The sequence below is a fragment of the Symsagittifera roscoffensis genome, chromosome 4 (assembly GCF_963678635.1).
Source record: "Symsagittifera roscoffensis chromosome 4, txSymRosc1.1, whole genome shotgun sequence".
Taxonomy (NCBI): domain Eukaryota; kingdom Metazoa; phylum Xenacoelomorpha; order Acoela; family Convolutidae; genus Symsagittifera; species Symsagittifera roscoffensis.
Window position 1 is genome coordinate 32,611,679 of NC_087065.1, and position 16,405 is coordinate 32,628,083.

Here is a 16,405-nt window from a genome sequence, read left to right on the forward strand (position 1 = left end):
AAGCGGAATCCGCAAACTGTGGGTGGAATCGGCGGATTGTAATGGGATTCCGCAAACTGTAAGTGGAATCCGCACTTTGTTAGCGGATTCCGTTTACATATATGATTGTGTGGTAGCGATTAAAACTATAACTTTTAATTTTTGCGTTGATCAGCTACCAGTTGGATCAGCTACCAGATCAGCTACGTTCGATCTCATTTAGGACAAACACCCAATTTCGATCTCAATTCCTGACAAACATACGCATCTTCGATCTCATCTCAATTCCTGTCAAACATACCCAGCTTCAACCTCACTTCCTATAAGGTTAACATCAATCTCAATTCCTGTCATCAATCTCAATTTCTATAAACCTATTCATCAGTTCATTTCAAGCCATTCAATTAAACTAAGAAAAAGATTTAAATTAGCCATTTTAAAATATTTTAAAATTGCGAAACCAGAACATAGTTTAATAAAAACACATTTTCGTTACTAAATATTCGTGTTTTTGCAATTGAAATTTAATTCTGCTGTAATTCCTTTTTGGTAATTTTTATCTGATGCTAATTTACTCAAAGTAGTTTAATAGATCATTTACTTCGTGAACAAAATGATTTGACTTCACGCTCCTAAATACTGAATCTCAAATACAAAATCCCAAATACTGAATCTCAATTACTGAATCCCAAATACTGACCTAATATGGCGCTATGTCAACCTAATGACCGAATTAACCCAATGAATTTATTCATTGTTGTGTTTCCAAAACTATGATCGCGAAAACTGCTTGCAAATACTAAAGTGTGACATCTATCGATTTAGTTAACCAATATTTTGAAATTTGTTCGTGGATTCTGCTAACAATCGTTAAAACCTTGCTTTTGAATTCACCAAGTGTATATGCAAGTTCAGTAATAAACAAAATTCTGAATTTCTTTACATTTTACGGATTCCGCTAACAAATTTTGCGGATTCCACTTACATTTGCAGATCCTACTTATTTTTTGTGGAATCCACTTACAGTTGCGGAATCCAGAACAACTAGCTATTTATGCTTGTTGCAGAATCCGCAACAAATAAAATGTGCTGACAAAATTTACCTTACAAGTATATGTACGCGGAATCCACGTAAATATTGTAAGTGGAATCCTTTTACATTTTGGAACATGTTTAAATAGTTGTCTCTGGAACCAAGGAAGCTACAGTTAAAAATTTGTTCGCCTATCCAGTGCAGAGTTTGGCCTCGTAATGACCACACTTGTTGCCGAGAAGGGAACAAACTTGGTTTTTTTAACAGTTTTTATAGAAATGAAAAAAATCGCATCTTGGAAGAACAAGAAAAACGCCGTTTAGCTGCCTATCGTGTGGTTTTTCCATGAATAAAAAACAAATAGTTGACTGCAAAAAAAACTTTTGTCACAAAGTCGTTATCACAAATGAACAAATCCCCTATGCAACGCAGAAATGAAATTAGTTGACTCTTTTAACGTTAAAACATTCCGTCAATTAAATTTCTGTTTATTGCATAGAAATCACTAAAAAAAGAACGAACCCTAATTTTGTGTTTTTCTTGTTGCCGCTGGTCATTTTGTTGTGTGTTTCGTAAGCTGAATTTTTAAGTTGAGAATGCATCAAGAGATTTTTTGATCGCATTCTTATTTAGGAGTGAGTCAAAAAGGTCAATGATTAGCATTCATGGGTGCTGTTGCTTGTTGCTTTATGATTTTAGTGAATATTATCAAAAAAGCATAGATTAGCAACTCTCTGACGTAACAAATTTTAAAGATGTCTTTTGTTTTTGAAGACCATCTGATTGTTTCTGCACATTCAAACATTTTCGAAGTATTAGTATTTATTGTTTTTCGTTTACATGAGTACGGTTTAGTTGATCGTAGTTGGTTTTGAGTAAGCGTTTACTGCGAATGGTATATAATGGATGGGTTTCGAGATTGAAAGAAAATTTTCGAATTTGTTACTTGAAACTCAGTTTATCATACAGATAGGAGCCAATTTTTTTAAAGACGTTTTTACAATTGGAATGATTATATGGTTTAATTTTGGTCCAAAGACTTATTGTTTTATTCTTTTCCAATCTTTTTCCAATCGTTTTGTCTTTCGGTTAATTTTTTTGCCTTCAACATTTTTTACACTTCCATTTTCAAACCCACGGTATCTAGCGCCACTTGGTAAATTGTTTCTAATGACTTTCTTCCACCTGATTATCTAGATTTACATTGACGCCGATCGGTCCTGTCCGGGCTCTAGTCATTCTCGCACCGAAGTTTCATGGATGAAAATCGATTAAATTAGATATATGTTGACTAAAACGTTGTCTATAAAATCGATTATCATGGCAAACTTAAGACAACCTAATTGATTTTTAATCCAATTTAATCTATTGTTATCGACAGAGAAAAATCCATTTAAATCCATACAAATCGAAAAAGTTGAAATTTATTTTTTTGAAAAAAAAAATTGAAATTTGGCGAGAGGATAAAATAACTAACTTACTTTTAACGTTATTTTGAAAAAATGAAAAGAGCACACAAAAGACTTTATCAAATGGATTATGATCCCTTATAATTGATTGAAGTTGATTATCTTCCTTTTGATTAAGATTGATATTGATATATAATACCAATCAATTATTTTGGAGTTTTATTGCTGGAAAAATTGGAGCCAATTCAAAACAAGTATTTAATTTGTCCTATTATTTTTTTGATAAACTATATCTGTAAAATACTTAGAACTAACCAATCATGACCAATAAGTAACACTTACAATAAATTGCAAGGCTGACACTATTTATAGTTTCAGCCAGAACAGAAAAAAATTAACTTCGCAAACGGTTATTATTCTCTAGAACACTTCTTGAAAATTAAATTTATCTAGCCGAAATTATGATACCGTGACGCAAAAACGGTGTGCTTTACCTGAAAAAACTCTATGAGCGAACCACTCCGGACATAACATCAGGCGCAACCAAGAGTCTCGAACAGACCTCTACAAATTCAGATTTAGCAAATTCAAAATGGAATTCAGACCAAAAAACACATCACAAAATGCTAAACACTATTACACCAGGTCAAAACGTGAAACAAAATATGTCGTGAAACAAAATAGCAGACTGCAACGATTTTATCTCTACAAATTATTCAATGCAGTACAAATTTCATTCAATAAAATGAATTAAGTTATTTGGAGCAATAATATCCACTTTCAAGACATATATCTCTCAATGATGAATAACTAGTTTAAAACCAAATCATAGATCTAAAACTAAGAAAACAATTTGTTTTCAAAAATCTGCAGTAACATTGAAACTTTTGTAAAATTAGTTTTATCAAATTTATAAAAAACTCTCTGTTTCTCAAGGACTCATAAACACTTCGACTTCTCAAAAAACTAATATCATTCAAATCTTTAACTTGTTAACCAATCCTTCTTAAAATTCTAACCTTTTCTTAATCTTTACCCTTTAATTAAACCTTGTCAAGGCCTATCCTTGTTTTCAACAACCTAAGTTTTCTTTAAATCCAATAATCAAGGCTATCCTTTTTCTTTAACATTTAACTTAGTCTTAACTCTTATAATATTTTGAAATATTTGATCATCAAGGCTTTCCGTGGATCAATGAAAAAAAACTTTGTTCCCTACGCAACCTCTTAAAACTAGTAAATCTGTAAATCTGCGGGTGTTTCTGGTCGTAGAGCCAATTATTACTCTTTGAGCCAGAAGCTTAACAGAATTAATGACAGTGCAAGGCCCATAGGTTATCCGTCACCTCAAACATCCCGGGTCGAGATCCCGCTCAAAAACCGCTCAAGATTTGAGCGGTTTGAGCGGTTTTCCAGCAAGATTTGAGCGGTTTGAGCGGTTTGGGCGGTTTGGGCGGTTTTTTTGGAAAAACCGCTCAAACCGCTCAAATCTTGCTTAAAAATCCGCTCAAAAACCGCTCATTTCTTGCGGTGATTTTTGAACGGTTTTTCAAGCAAGATTTGAGCGGTTTTTGAGCGGTTTTTGAGCGGTCTTCCCGGGTCGAGGTCCCAGATTCATGTCCATACTTTCGCGACAAAACTTTGGCATGTCCAAACTCTCGCGACCAAGAGTTGCCATTTCCAGACTTTCGCGACCCTCAAAGTCTGGACAAGGGTGTGGTACCTCGACCCGGAAAGATTCTGAGCCTAAAAGTCTGAGCCATTCGTTTTGCGTCAACTCACGAATGCAGGTAAAATAATTTGCTTTGAAAAAACTTCTTGTTGTTCCTGAAACCAAATCAAAACCAAACCCGGGTCGCGATCCCGCTCAAAAAGCGCTCAAGAATGAATTAGAATGCAGAGTCAGTATTCTTTGTGGTGCGTAATTTATATTGGCTTCGCTGCGCGACACTAGTTTCAGGGCAGCATGGCATAACGTATAAGGCCTCTGAATTCGAATGAGAAGATTGGGGGTTCGAATCCCTCTGTGGTCGACTTTTTATTTTTAAATCTTGCGCGGTTTTTGAGCGGTTTTTTTAGAGAAACCGCTCAAAACCGTTCAAATCTTGCGCGGTTTTTGAGCGTTTTTTTTTAGATAAATCGTTCAAAAACCGCTCAAACCGCTCATTTTGAAGCAAGATTTTGAGCGTAATTGTCTAAAAAAACCGCTCAAACCGCTCAAATCTTGCTTCAAATTAGGTGAAAAATCTCGACTCGGGATAGGATGAAAGTTTACAATTGAAATATACGTTACTGTCCGCAATTTTCAACCGCTTTTTCCTTGTAGATCTTTGAATAGTAAGCGGAGACTCTTGTTTGTACACTTTTTGTAGAGCAGTTTCTGTGATTTTCTATATTTCTATTAGTCTATCAGCTTTTCAACAAAATTTTTTGTTTCATTTGGATTTTAAAAAACAGTAATTTCAATCGTTTTCATTGCATATGGAATACTGGTATTTATACTGGCTCCGTTGATTTTGCCAGCTTTTTTTGTAAAGACTATCCTACAAGTTGCCTAGAACCGGCCTTAGGGGTGTCTTAATTTTGTTTATCTAAGCCAATTGGTACAACAGTTTAAAACCATTTTTGAAGTGAAAAGCTTTTATGCTAAACTGGTTAAATTTAGACAGCAATTTTTCAATGATATCCCGGATATATGATGTCCCTGAGTGGCGACACAGAAATGAAAAAACAAAAGCGTCTGCGGGAGAGAGCTACCGAAAACGGATAATTGTCATATCCTGTCTGCAATATGCAGACAGATCTCTTAGGCTTTCAAAGAATAAGGCCCCTATTAAGTAGAATTCACCTTCTTTTACGTTCCTCCTCATTTTGAGCCTCAACTTCTCAACAGGTCAGATTAGAATGAGGTTCAAAAAAGCTTGTTTTCCGAAAGAGATCTAAACAAACTGACCCATGCCCCTGACGACTATTATGCAGCTGCATCACAGGGAAAGTAACGAAAAAATTGAACTACCTTAATTTCTATTGAGGAACTTGGAAGATGTCAATAAAAACGTTTTACTTCTAGTGTCAACAGTAGTGCCTCTAGTGTCAACAGTTTGTCTATAGTTCCACCTCAAGACAGTTTAAAGGCCACTCTTGAATTAAAGTCATAAGAGAATTTCGACTTCAGTGATGATCAGCATGACTGTCATTTTCTTGCGGTGAAAACTGTTGAATTTTGTGAAAGCATTTTTTTATGCTTGCGAAATATTGGTTGTAACTGCCCACAGAGTAAACCATCAGCAATGGCGGCTTCACTTTTGTTTTTGATTGAGAAAAACAAAGATTAACTCTCTTAGTGATGCCACATTTTGCGGACCATTTTCCAGGTTACTGAATAGACAATCATTGCGTGCTATTAGTTTCATAGCTTTCTGAAAAAATTCCCTAGTAGATTCTCTTCTAAGAACTCTAGGTACGGTGCCTCTGTTAACGCTTTTTTGGCAACGAATTGAGGCGCAGATCCAATAAATCAGTCGAAATTGTTGCTTGTCACCTAACCGATTGATACTCTCATATTCAATTCGAGGAACGATAAGTTTTCATTTTCATTAATTTTCTCTAGATGCAACTGAAGACTTCAAGATTTTAATGGAGAGAGATGACGGCATTAGGCACTCGAATCGAATCACCTTTGATACGCTCATAATGGTACGCTTGTAAGAAGAAGGCCCGGTACGGGGTTTTAGAGACAAGCTCCTCAAGCCGCGATACTTTCCCTCTACCCGGACATCCCCGCCGGAACCTCCACCCGTGAAAAATCATTTTCGTTTTCATTTCTTTTTTGTTATTTGTTTTTTAAATCCATTTCTCTACAATCTATTTTTAAATCTATTCTTTATCTTGTTTTGCCTCTTTTGTACCCTTTTTAGTGAATTTCCGTGCCGAAGTACAGGCCGAAGTGGCTACCCAAGTGGAGCAGGAAACTGGTAATAGGAACCTCAAGGACCAAGTACTGTAGCGCCAAAGATGTCGGAGCCACGGTTCACTCGTATAGAGATGCAAAGCTAGCCGACCTTGCCGCTACTGTCTCGCGCTACCCCTCGCAGAAACTGAACTGAATTACTATAGTATCCGGCTTAAATGATAACTCATCTACGGTTTCAGACTTTGCTAATGATTGGAGATTTTTAAAAAATTTGATAATTCATAGTCTTAACCCAAATGTGCTTTTTGTCCCCAAAACCATCATCTGCAAACAATCACTTCATGAACAGAAAACTTGGTGGTCTAAATAACTCTTTGTTACGCCTTATTAATACACTTTACCCTTCAAGAATTCAAATTACTTCCCCCGATCTAAACGTTAACTTTAGTCCTAATATGTTTTGTAACGATGGTATTCATGTTTCTTTTAGTGGTAACAAATTTTTCAGTTTATTGCTCGCTCAGCTAACTTGTTTAAATTTTCACCATAAACTTACCCTCCTCGTGGCAGATCAAACACACTGCCATATTTGCAAACGCTTTTTCCAAAAGAAGGCATATGGTGTCATTTGCAAAGCTTACATCCATGTCTCATGTAGCCGCCTACAGAGCAGCAAATTTTATTACGATGGGTTCTCTTGCAAACAATGCACCCCCGAGAACTTTGCAAAAGGGCCCATCTCCAACAACAGACCATCAAGAACAACTCAAAAAGAAACATCACCGGCGACACCTGAAACAAACGTACGGCCCAACGCAACACAATCTAATCCATCGCCCCTAGCAATCACTACAGCCCGATCGACCCCTGGAAATTTATCGACCATGAACTTGAAATTAAAACAAACGACATACGTAAAAATGTCGTCAACTGGAAACCGCGCTTCATAGTTCTCAGCAAGAACAAGCCCGGTTTCCAATGCATAGAATTACTGAACGAGCAGCTGTTGTCATTAGTAGAAGAAACACCAAATTCTAACGTCGTAATGAAAGCAGAAATGATTCTCCCACATCTGCTGCTCCCCAAAACTAAATCAGAAACAAACGGATCAACTTTCAAAATACTGAGCCGGCGCTTAATTTTATGGAAGCATGGCCTAATAGACGAACTTTTCACTGAAGCGAAAGCTCTCCAAATAAATTGGACATCCAAATAGAAGAAGTCCGAAGAAAACGAGGAAATTGAGCAATTCGATAAACTAATGAGTACAACCAAAATATCTACCGCCATTGGATGCCTTTCAGACAAGAAAACAAAAGGGTTGCTTCCCCAAAACGAAGTCATTCAAGGAAAACAATCCTTGGTAACCTGAAAAAAACACCGCCAAGTCAAAACAGCGAACACTAACTATATAACTGAAGTAAGTGAATACACAATGCCAGGGGTACCACCTCTCAATATTCGAAAAAATGAACGCCAAGACAGATCAAAAACCAACCCTGAAAACGTAACGAAGCCATGGTCCCTCAGGTCTAGATGCGTGCGAACGAAGAAGGATATTAACTCACTTCAACCAGACATCCATTGAGCTTGGCAAAATAAATGCTAAGCTGTCCTATATAATAGCAAGTAAAGTTCTTGCCCATGAAAACCTAACGGCGTTCAACCCGTGTCGCCTGATACCTCTGGACAAAAACCCAGGAGTACGGCCCATTGGTATAGGCGAGGTTCTGAGAAGAATAATTTGCAAAACAATCACCCAATGTATATAATCAGCCCTCAAAAATCTCGAGAAAAAATTCCAATTCTGCTTAGGCCAGAAGTGTGGGTTCGAATTGCTATCCACACCTTGAGGAACGAGTTTTAGAAACCGGAAACGGACGCCATACTACTTATTGATGCAGAAAATGCCTTCAACTCACTCAATAGAGAACTTGCTCTAAATAACCTAGAAATCCTTTATCCGGCACTACATCATGCACTGGCCAACGCATATAAACATCCCTCACATTGATTTGTCAGTAACACGATTTTGACATCTACCGAAGGCACAACGCAAGGTGATCCCCTCGCAGTGGCTATGTATGGAATTGGAATATTCCCACTGATTGAACTCCTGCAAAAACCAAATGTCACCCAAAAATGGTACGCAGATGACGGAGGCGCTGCAGGTGATCTACGTGCAATACTGGACAACCTGGGTGTGCACGGAAAGGCTTTCGGATACAATGTGAAGCCTTCCAAGTGTCAACTCATAGTAAAGGAAAACCGTCGTGAAAGCGCCATAAAAGTATTCGAAGGCACAAATATAACAATAGTAGACGGTTTTAGAAAGCTTGGATTGGTTATAAGAACACCATCAGCATGAGATAAAAACATGGAAAGCGAAATTTAAAAGCCATCTGCACTAACTGAAAAGCTTTCGAAAATAGCTAAAACATCACAACAAAATGCGTACTCCTGCTACACAAAGGGAAATGAAAATAAATTAAGTTTTTTAACCAGAACAACTCCGGAAGCAGTTAAGAAAATGGATGAAATGGAGGAAAACGTAAGACAGCAGCTAGTTTCAAGTCTAAAGGGTAATAAAGGGTTTTGTTTTTGTGCAACAGAGGGTTTTACTGTGGATTGTATAAATTATTGTTGTAGCGTTGGGTTTTTAGTTTTGGAGTTGTAACATTGGGTTGAGTAGGTGAAATGCTTCGTTGTGCTTCTGTTGTTGTTATTGTTTCAACTATTTCTTCATTTACGAAATGTGATGGAGTTTGTATATCTTGTTGTGTAAGATTTCTTGTTCCATTTACTTTGTCTTGATTTATAAAAGTAGAGTTTAAACTATTATTTTCTGTTCTTTCAGGGAAGAATGAATTATAATTCAAAGGTGTTGCGTCAATCGTAAGTGGGTATACTCTAACAAAATCTTTTTGAACAGAGATTGTGCTAATTGCTTGACTCGATATACAAGTTGGTATAATAATAAATGATTCATGGGACCTTTCAGGGTCCCAAACATAATCTGTTTGCTCTGCTAAAATGGTTTCATCATCTGTATTTTGTGGTCTAAAATTTTTTCTTGCTTGTGCAATAAGATCAATTTTATGACTAAAATAATCGATTATGAACCATGTTAAGATTTTTTGTAAATCGTGTTTAACATGTTGCGTTATGTCATTACTTGTTAGATCTTCATTGCTCTTTGAAAATTTTTTTATGTTATGCTTTTGATGTATTGTGTAAAACTTTTGAAAATTCGATATCTAAGTCATCAGTTTGAATGAGCTATTTGTAATGAAATGCGTTTGGTGATTTGATTTCTATTGTGCAGATTCCATATTGTGATGTGAGACTACATAATGTTTTGACATAGTGGTCACAAAAATTTCTTCTGATTTTTACATCAGGAAATCCTCTTGTGTACGGACTTTCTCTTTTTTTGAATAATTTTGCAATTAAACTTTTGCAAAGTTGTACCTGTCCTCGAGCGTCAGTTAATGGATGTATTAAAAATGGAATTACTGAATCTTCTAGCTTATCTTCATTTCGAATCATTTTTCTGTTGTATGACTGTTAGCCTGTACTTTTCATTGTGTCGTTTTGGTTGATAATTGTACAAACATATTGGTTTGTTTGTGTAACAATTTTTTTATATTTCGTTTCCTTTTTATTGATGCTGGTGACGTGGTTTCTGAGTCAGTGAAATATATTTGATCGTCAATTTGATGGTTTTTATTTATTGTGTCTTTTAAATTGAGGTTGTTTCTGATTCTGAGACTGCGTTTCTTCGTTTTGAAAATCGTTTCCTAATAATTTGTTTTTTGTTTGTTAATACTTTTCTTTCTTAGTGTTTGTCTTTTTGTTCTTATGTATCCTATTGATTGTCTGTGTGGTGTGATTACGAGGTCGCATCTTTTGTCATTAATGAAACAATTGTGTATTATGATTAATTGTTTGTTTCCTTATTTGTCTCTTGACATAAGGTTTAGGATGATGGATGCAATATTGAATTTAGTGATTTCTAATGTCTTAAACTATTACGTCATAAGATTTTTTGTGGTTAGCTTAATTTGGGTGGTATTTATTGGGCTGGAGAGAAAAGCGTATATCAATTCGTGAGAATGATTTTTACTTTCTCGTGAATAATTCTAAGTTGAGATAGACTTAACTAATCTTTCTTAGGGGTTGTGATTTGTGATCAGAGGTTGGATAATAGTAAATCGATCCACAAGGTTCTGGTATAATTAGAACGCAAGTAGTTCGTTAGATACTATTTTATGACCTACTTAGTTTAAGTGTTTTAGCCTGGGTCATCTAAGAGGAAGGATATCAAGTGAACGATGAGTAACCGAAGTTCTTCACTGTTTATCCTAATTAAAAAATGTTAGTTTTTTTGAAAAATTTCTGTTAAATCTGGGTCTTTGATAAGGGTTGGGTAGTGAATCGACGTGTTTGAGGTCGTTAGACACTAAATAAACTGGAAGGCGAGAACAAAGTTGTTCTATTTGATCCAAGGATAAGCATTGATGATCAAAATTATAGATATAATTCAACTTGATTTAAAGATTCAAGCAAAGCTTTGATGATCTGTTGTTTAAAATCAGATTAATTAAATGAAAACAAGGATAAGCCTTGATAGTTTATCATTAAAAGTTTGTTAAAAAAATTAAGTTTTAGTTTTGATGATTCTTAGTTTTGAGATTTGCTGTTATATTTAGGTGTTTATATCAATAATCAAATTATATATACTAACAATGTATGATTTATACTAACTAATTTTTGTATTTTTATACCCAATAAAAATTTTTTCAAGATGTTATTAATTTACAGCTGATTCAAGTAAAACGACAAGTGTTGTTTTTTAATAGTGGTTATTGTATAATTTTTAGGTTTAGCGCCATGAAAAGTTATTGAAGATGATTCTTCAAAATTTTATATCAGTAAATGAAAATTTAAATTTACTGCTGGTATGATTCTAAATACAAAAGTTTGATCTTGTTTTTGTCGTACAATCATGAAATCGATTGGTAGAATATCCTAGTCGTATGTCGTTTCTTGTTCGACGTTTTTTTCGGGTAGTTCTTGTATTGTTCGGAATATTGGATCTGATCTGAGGAGTCGTAGAGGCATATCTACTAAGTTCTTATCATATAACTTTTTTGAAATGATGTACTGTCTAATTCTAATCTAATTTTTGTCTAATTCTAGGTTAGTTAAGGTCTGTTCGAGACTTTTGGTCGCACCAGATGAGTTATGACGTTTTGATTATACTCATAGAGTAATTTCAGATAAGGAACACCGTCTGCTCGTCACGCTATCTTATTTTCGGCCATATAGATTCGTGCAACTTCTTAGTCTAATACCAATCATAATCTTATTCTTATATTTCCTAGTCTCAATAGATCTAGTGTACATTGGTTTATGCGAGTTAGTTCCAGAATGAGAACAACTGTATTCTAAGCCTAATTCAAAATTTCAAATTTTGGACTTTGAAAAACAAACTCATTTGGAAACTAGTCCGTGATTATGCGTCCATATATGTTAAATTTATCAACTGTCACCAACGTGTTAAATTTTTGAGAGTTTGTCTAGAAAACGACATTATACCTGATTTTTTGAGGTTCAGGGTACCGGAAAATGGGGTGTTTTCGAACCAAGCGGCTCACAGTTTTCAGACAAAACTTCTAAGAACGGAGATAAACAAGGCAAGGACAGATGAGAAAAACGTTGAAGTCAAACTAGAAAGGGCGAGAGGCGCAGTACAGAGGGGTGTAGATGAGAAGTTTTGGCCTTCGGTAGTTAAATATTTAAGTCTTAGGGGACAAAGACAAACAGCAACAGTCAAAGAAACCCATCAGAAGAAGCTAATGAAACTATCAGAAAGGCAAGACCGACCTCTAGGGAAGCAAGGTGAGGGTTCGGTAAGAGCTCTTGATGATGTTGAATTAGCAAATTGGGTACAACAAGTGTTGGCATTAGGGCCAAAGCATCCCGTCAGGGATAAATTTAATGAGACACACTTTCTCGCCGACATTGACATCTTTCTATCGGGTTTCAAAAATCGTAAAGTCCCCGGGGAGGCCCTTTGTGAGATCGAAGCTGTGGCAAAAGCCTATGCTAAGGGGGTGAAACAAACACCATCTGACAAAAGCGTTGAGAAGGCCCGAAAGTATCTGAAGAGTAATGGATTAGTTGCGGTACCGTATGACAAAGGCGTTGGTTTTTGTGTAATGAGAAAGGACACCTACGAGAACAAGTTGTCGGATACATTAGATTCAAATCAATTCAGCAAAAGTTAAGGAACAAGTGATGCAATTGTTTTGAAGATAGAAAGAGACATCAATAAGGAAATGTTGGCTATGAGGAAAAAAGATGAATTAAGTGAGAGTCTCTACACAAGGATGAGGTCTACTGGGGGGCAGCCCGCCAGGCTTTATGGGTTGGCGAAAGTGCATAAAGTGAATACCCCATTAAGACCGGTCCTCTCCTTGCCTGGTAGCTCTTATTATAACTTGAACAAAGTCCTTGCTAAATTTTTCGAGAAAATTGAGGGCGCAAACATCGAAACCAACTCACTAGATGCGAGAGAAATCTAAGAGAGAGCATTAATCTTGAGCCCAATAAAAACTTGATATCCCTAGATGTGAAGAATTTGTACACAAATGTTCCACTGAAAGAAGCGATAGACATAGCTCTGAGAAAACTATATGAGCAAGATGGTACGTTCAGAAAGATGGTTTGGCAATGGGGGCATCTCTTGCCGTTATTTTAGCAAATCTTTGGCTGAAGCAGTACGAAACTGCACTATCAAGGGATATTCCCGAAAAGTTTTTGCCCGAGAAAGATCTTCACGGAATATGTCCCGAGTGCAATAAGAAAGTCACGTACAGGTCAAGTAGAATGTGAATGCTATTTGAACTGGTATCACGTAAAATGCGGTGATATATCAGATGATGAGTATCGAAATATAAGTGAAACCGTCTGGTACTGCAGAAAATGCATTGCAATAAGGGAGAAAAATAAGTCAGGGCAACAATCTAAATTGTTTCTCCGTTACGTTGATGATATGGTGAGAACAGTGAAGGGTGATCCTGAAAAAGTGCTACGGGCTGCAAACTTACTGCATCCAAATTTACAGTTCACAATAGAGACACCCAACACAAACGAAACTTTGGCATTTTTGGATTTACAAATTAGTATTGACAAAAGCAGGAAAATTAGCTGTGGGTGGTATCAAAAACCAACAGATACAGGTACCATACTCAATTTTAGAAGCTGCGCCCCCCTTCAGTACAAGAGAAGTGTCATTGAAGGAACTGTTCACCGGGTTTTTCGCAGTACGTCAACATGGGAAGAATATGATAAAGCCATGAAAATCAACCGTGAGCAGTGGTTGGATAACCAATATCCGGAAAGTTGGTCGTCGCGGGTTGCATCCCATGCCCTTGAAAAGATCATCAGCGAGGGCAAAAACAAAAAGAACATGGCTGAGAAAAAGAAGCCATGTGATTATAGCAGTGATTCACCATCCATCTTGATGGTCCAATATAGGGGGAATCACAGTCAGACATTAGCAAAAAAAAGTGCGCGATATCACCATGCGCTGATAATATTCACGACGAGGAAATTGAAAACTTGTATGCCCTCTCTAAAATCCTCCTTTTCCAGTGAACTGAAATCAAAAGTGGTGTACAGACTTGAATTTTGTGGGCGCCAATCCATCTATGTTGGCCAGACGGTCCGACATCTCACCACAAGGATTGAGGAACACCGAAAAGAGGATACCCCAGTTGGACAGCATATAAGGCAGTGTGGTAGTGAGCGTGGTAAGTCTGAGTTTAATTGGAAAATAATCGACCAGGCGTCCAGCAGCATCAATTTACTTACATTAGAGGCGCTGCAAATTAGGAAAGAGAGACCGGCAATAAACACGCGCGACGAGTTTAGAAGTAGGGAGCTGACACTTAGGCTATAGTTCCAGAATCGAAAAATTCTGGCTAAAACAACAAAATTTTGATACAACTTACAAGTTAGCATAAAAATTAGCCACAAAACGAAAATGTGAAAAAAAAATGAAGAAAACTCTCAGAAATTTGTTACAAAATGTTTTAAAATGTTACATAATAGTTGTTACATAATTTCAGTGATATTTGTAAAGTTTTGATTGGTTGAATTTTTAAAATTTCGAAGAAATGATGTGTGTGACACTTTTTATGGTCTTTAATCATTTTGTTCAGATAGTTTAGAATTTTTAAAACCTGAAGATGCACAAAATGTGCGAAAACGTTTGTTTGAATTTACAATTTTAACGCATTCTCTAATTCAAATTGTTGGAAAAAAAATAATAAATACAAAAGGGGCCCTTCCGTTTAGTTACGGTAAGTGCACAAGCTGGATAGGGCCATACCAGCGATATAAAAATGCATATATATCAGCAATGAAGTCATAAATCAGCATTAAATGCATCGTCATAATGTTAATTTATCTTAGCCGTCCTTCCTCTACAATAGCGCTTATGGAGTTGTCGATAAATTGAAATTTTCATAGCGATCTGCACCCCCTTATACAAAGTATAGAGCTCCTCAGGAGCGCGAAGCTTATTTTAGTTCTTATGTAGTTTATAGATTCTGGATAGCTTTCTTGTCTTTTTTCACTTAGTTTTTCGGCCAATCGCTGCATCGTCCGCGTGGCTGTTGGAGCAGCGCCACCGGTGCATCCAAAAATTAGCGGGCAGAAGCTACTCTGCTCTACGTTTAAAATTTTTTGCTGATATTTAGAGTTCTTCAGCGTTTCGTGGTATTTGTATGCATCCTTATGCAGTTTTCGCGATGTTTTGGCATGGGGGTTGAAAATTTTCACATCAAAGAAAGCGCGGCTGAATCGTGAACCCCAGAGTCCGTTTGCCTTAATTCAAGTCGTGCGTCATCTTCAGTTGTAGTTGAATTGTTGACAAAGCTTTCGCCTTGCAACGGCTGAAGTTTCGGCTCAATCTCGACTTCATGGCAAACCTCGTTCATGAGGTTGGCGAATGTGTCTCTGATTTCATTGTGTCTTATGTGTGTGTAACCACCCTTTGCACAGTGAAGCGCATGTGTTAAGTTAAAATCAGCACCACATGCACATGTGAGTGGGGTTTTGGTTGGCTCCCATCCGTATCTTGAGTAAATACCATCTCTGAACTCTGATTTATTCAGGTTGAAGTTGTATCTGCTCAGTGGTAGAGCATTGAGCCAGTTAGAAGCTCCTTTTTCAGAGGCCAGGTCGATTGCGTATTTATCTGTTTCATTTAAGGAGTTAATGAGGTTTGTTTTTTTTTCGATTTGTTCTATCAGTTTTCAATTTTTTGATTTTCGTACATATTTTTTCTTGCTGTGTTACTGCTGTAAAAGGATCTTGAGATTCCAGTACCAGTGATGTTTCCTTAGACCATTCTAGGTAATTTTCATGATCGGACGGCAGCTTGATGTTAAGTCCGCCCATTTTAAGGAGTAAGGAAGATATCTCACGGAACTGGGGGTTTGATGTGTCTTTACCGACTATGTTAGGTAATAATTGTTCTTTGATAATATTTTCACATATATCTAAGTTTTCCATAGTGTTAGGCATTGTCCTGGCAAGAAATGAAAATTTTTCTTGAACTCCTTTAGTATAGCAGGCATAAACGTTTTGAGAGGAGGTTTTAGCAATTTTCGTTAGTTTTTTCAAAATTTTGATTTGCTCATTCTGTTGAAATTCGAGGAACTTTTTACATTCAGATTCTGTTCCTATAACTGAACCAAGCACTCGGGCTCCTGCCTTTATAGTGATTCCTGTATTTGCGAAGATTTTCTGAGCTTCGCCGAGTTTTTCATCTTTGACAATGAGTTGGCATTTGGATGCTTTCACGTGGTAGCCGAAAAATTTACCCAGTGATACAATTTTATCGAGGACGGTTCGTAGATTGCTTAATTTACCGACTGCGTTTCCGTCGTCTGCGTACCATTTCTGGTTACATCGTCTACTGACAAAAATTTATGAGGGGTATTATGGCTAGACCGTACATGGCCATTGCTAGTGGATCCCCCTGGGTTGTCCCTTC